Source organism: Monopterus albus, unplaced genomic scaffold (assembly GCF_001952655.1).
Source record: "Monopterus albus unplaced genomic scaffold, M_albus_1.0 scaffold40.1, whole genome shotgun sequence".
In the NCBI taxonomy this organism is placed as follows: Eukaryota; Metazoa; Chordata; class Actinopteri; order Synbranchiformes; family Synbranchidae; genus Monopterus; species Monopterus albus.
The window spans coordinates 4,963,058-4,967,957 of record NW_018127920.1 but is presented as its reverse complement, the minus strand read 5'-3'; positions in this window follow the sequence as shown (position 1 = coordinate 4,967,957).

Here is a 4,900-nt window from a genome sequence, read left to right as displayed (position 1 = left end):
GGACCTCTGAGACTATCACAGTGCAGGTGCATTTATATGGAGACTTGATTACACACAGGTGGATTCTATTTATCATCCTTTGTCATTTAGGTCAACATTGGATCATTCAGAGATCCTCACTGAACTTCTGGAGAGCGTTTGCTGCACTGAAAGTAAAGGGGCTGAATAATTTTGCACGCCCAATTTTTCAGTTTTTTATTTGTTAAAAAAGTTTGAAATATCCAATAAATTTCGTTCCACTTCATGATTGTGTCCCACTTGTTGTTGATTCTTCACAAAAAATTACAGTTTTATATCTTTATGTTTGAAGCCTGAAATGTGGCAAAAGGTTGCAAAGTTCAAGGGGGCCGAATACTTTCGCAAGGCACTGTAATACACGGGTTTCACTATTTGAGTTGAATTACTGAAATAAACGGACTTTTCCACGATATTCTAATTTATTGAGATGCACCTGTAAATAAAATAGACCAAAAAGTCATAATATAAGATTAAATGGAGCAAAGGTCCACCCTTTGTTCCACTGAGCCCAGTTACGTATGTCTCATTCAGGCTCCTGGGGTACATAATATTCAGTTTTTGCTTTGCGTCTCCATGCCACTGACCACAGGGTTGCTTTGCACAACTGTGGCCTGAACAGAGTGCCAGCCATGGTCTACAAAGGGAGTGTGGATTTTTTTTTCTCTAATACTATTATATTTGTGTTGGGTGAAGTGGGTTAAAATTGTGTTGCCTGTTTCACCCACATACTGTGTACCACACTCCCCACATGTGACCAAATAAATACAATTTTTAGTGTGTGTGGTCCTTATCTGGTTGATTTTAAACATTCTTTTCTTGTCTGTGCAAATGGACTGTATTTATATAGCGCTTTTCTCACAGTGTGTTGCACTGGCCAAAGTGCTTTACAAGAGATCATAGACCATTCACACACCGATGACGACAGGCTGCCACGCAACGGTGCTAATCAAGCCACCGGGAGCAATTTGGGGTTCAATGTCTTGCTCAGGGACACTTAGGCATGCGGGAAGACCGGGACTCGAACCACCAACCGGTTGGTTAGAGAGATAACTGTCCTACCTCGTGAGCCATAGCCACCCATTGCTGTTTTTAAAAAATCCCCTTGTGCCCTTGATTTAGTAGTCTGGATTAGAGCTGTAATTGGGCCTGAAAGGTTAGACCCGACAGGGCCCGAGCCCGACAAGTACATTTTTGATTGACAGCCCGAACCCGTTTACAGCCCGACATTATTCAAATGTGCGCACGGCGCACGCACACAGCTTGTGTTGGGTGAAGTGGGTTAAAATTGTGTTGCCTGTTTCACCCACATACTGTGTACCACACTCCCCACATGTGACCAAATAAATACAATTTTTAGTGTGTGTGGTCCTTATCTGGTTGATTTTAAACATTCTTTTCTTGTCTGTGCAAATGGACTGTATTTATATAGCGCTTTTCTCACAGTGTGTTGCACTGGCCAAAGTGCTTTACAAGAGATCATAGACCATTCACACACTGATGACGACAGGCTGCCACGCAACGGTGCTAGTCAAGCCACCGGGAGCAATTTGGGGTTCAATGTCTTGCTCAGGGACACTTAGGCATGCAGGAAGACCGGGACTCGTCGGGTTCGGGCTAAGAATTACAGCTCTAGTCTGGATAGATTTAATTTTAGATGTTACCAAGTAGTCCTGCAAATTTTTATTTTTCCTAATTATTGTGATGATTCTGTGTTCTGGGAGAATATTATATTTGCCTATTATGGTTTGAAAATTGTTTTTAATCACTCTGACACGCTTTGCAGTTGAGATTGAATATGTAGTCACAAATGGTAATATATTGTTTTGTGTGCGAGGTTTCACCTGTTGAAATGTTTTCAGGCACTTCCAGAGGAAGGATCTGGTGTATCCTCTGTGCCTCAAGGATGTAAATAATATTTTGTGGTGCCCTTGAAATCCTCTTTGTGGCTACATATTCTCTTTAATCTGAGTAACTGTGATTTAACCAGGCCCGCATATGTATGCTTGGGGCAGAAACTGGTCTTATATAGCAGAGCGTGATTGTCTGTCTCTTTAAAAAAATATTTTTATCCCTAATCTCTTTGTCCTCTCAAAGTTGAGACCTTTATATATGGTTGTGTCCAAGAAATCCCCTGATATGAAGCTCGTGGTGGATTTTAATTTTATAGAGGCATTATGGTTGTTCAGACTGAAAATCCTGAAAATACTGAAATCCTCTGTAGAATTTGTCCACACGCCCATATAGTGGAGGGGTTTCTTTTTGCAGGAGGACAAGGCTGAGGACTCCCATTTCACCATAAATATACTGGTACTTCCTCCAGCTGTGCCCTTGATCTGCAGAAAGTATTCCCCATTAAATTCAAAATCATTCCTGGTCAAATTGATCTCTAATAATTGGAGGAGCTCTTTGTTGGGCCTCCTCTTGTTTGGATTTTGTTGAAATTTATTTTTCATGGTCTCTATGCCTTCCTTGATATCAATGTTTGTATAGAGACTGTCTATGTCCATGGGAAATAACATGGCTCCATGTGAAATGTGAAGTCTCATCACTTTCTCCACAAAATCATACGTATCCTTGATGTAGTTGGGGTGTGTGATGTAGAGAGGATTTAAATAAAAGTCCAAAAATTCAGCTGTATAGTATGTTTCGCTATCATAGTCTGAGACTATGGGGTCTGCCCGGGGGAATTTCAGAGGGCCTGCTTCATTTAGCAGGGCCTTTGTGTATTTTGGGCAGCATGTAAAATAACCTTGCTCCAGGTTCAGGGCTGTCCAAAAAACATGGGTTATCTTTTGTATTTATACATTTCTTTTCTTGTAATTTCTTGACAATAGTTGGCACCAGTGGGATGGTATCAGGATAAATGGGCCTGTCCAGCTTAGAATAATAAGTTTTATCATTCAGCTGTGTCCTTCTCATAAGTATTGTTCCCTATCCATTTCTACCACCGCACTGCCCTTATCTGCAGGCTGTATGACAATGTGTTTGTTTTCCCTCAGTTCCTTTAAGGCCTGGACGTCCTCTGTACTGAGGATGGGTCTGGTCCGGCATAACTGAAAAGCCCCATGAAGATATAGTGGTCCATGTCATTGATAAGGTCAGTTATCCCTGGTGGAATCCTGCCATCTGGTGGACTCCAATCAGACTTCAAGGTGAATGATGGTGGTTCATCATTTTGTTCATTTTGAAAATATGCAGCCAGTTTTATCCTCCTATAGTATTGTTGTATATCCTATTCAGTTTGTTCCCTAATATTCAGATAAATTCCCTTAGTGAAGATAAATGTTAGGCCCCTGTTAAGTAGTGTAAATTGGGGATGGGTCAGTTAGATTGTTTTTTCATTTTTATTACCCTCCTGAACTGGCAGGTTTAAGGGGATGTTGATTTTCCATGTTTGCACCAGTGTTGCAGCATGTCTTGAGCTGTGGGCTGCGTCCAGTGAACTTTCTGAGAGTTGTGGGATGAATTTGTAATAGTTTTTCTTTATGTATTGTATGTGTTAAGTGTTGTGAGGTTGGTCTGTTCCCTCAGAGGCAAAGCTCCTGAGTAGTTAATACATTAAAAGACGTACAGTCAGGCCCGCTGCATGTCTTGCTCATGCCCAGGACAAGGTGAACTCCAAAGGCTCCCACCCATACACTTATAAACTCTTTAATTCATTAGGCCTTAACTGGTGCATTTGGAGTTAAAGGTATGACAAGATATGCCTACAAGGTATGACATTTCCAAAGCTTAATAAATTCTTTGACTCTTTTGTGGAAACAACAAATACAGGCTCCTCTTAGCACCTCAATGAGGATTTGAATAAGAGGCTATTGTCTACAAAAAGAGTGACTTTGACAAGGGCCAACCTGTGATGGTGAGATGACTGAGTCAGAGCATCTCCCACACTGCAGGTCTTGGTGGGTGTTGGTCTGCACTGGTTAGTACCTACCAACAGTGTCTAGGAAAAGACTAATGGTGAACTGGAGACAGGGTCAGGGGACGCCCATGGCTCACTGATGATGAGGTTGATCTACTGTAGATTAAACTTTTAACTTCCATTTGTACTTCTCAAAAGATTTAAATATATTTGAATCTATGTTAAAATGGTTGAAAATGAGAAATAATGTACATTGGTCTTTATGAAGAGAAAGAGTCAGGGGCTGTAGTGGTGGTATCACACCTAGAGTGGTGAGGCTGTTGAATCTGTCTAAAAAATTCTAACTCATCCTCACGACCACAGTTTTCACTCCTTTAACATAAGTTTTTCACTGAATTGCCGCTCGGGAGGGCTTCTTTGGCGCCAGGCAGGAGACCGGAGGGGCCGCTCGGGAGGGCATCCTCAGCGCCTGGCTGCAGAGCTGAGAGCCCGATCAGGAGGACAACCACAGGACCAGGCAGATGGCCGCCAGTCTGGGAGTTGTTTTCAGCCCTGGACAGAGAACCTGGGGAGTGGCCTCAGGGGCAGGACCAGCGACGAACCACCAGACTGGACCGCAGCCGAGGCGACCTCAACCCCCATGGGAACAGGAATAGGCCCAGAGGTGGCGTTGGCGCACCAGCCGACCCACTCGAGGGCAGGAACAGGATCAAAGTCAGGGGCGGCGTCGGTGATTCGGCAAACCAGCTGGGGAACAGGAACAAGGACAGGAACAAAGTCTGAGGCGGCATCAGCAATCTGGCCAACCTGCCCGGAAACAGGTACAGGAACCCCGGCCCCAGCTGGCAGCTACTTGTTGGCGCGCTGACTACCTAGGGCCCTGGCAGGGACGCTGCTGTCGGCACACCTGTGTCCTCTGGAGTCAGTGGAGACAGCACCATGAGCAGGCCAGGGAACTCGCGGAGGCTTTGGCAGCTCGTGGATGGGCTCTGGCTGAGGAGACTGCAGCCGCCGGGGGGC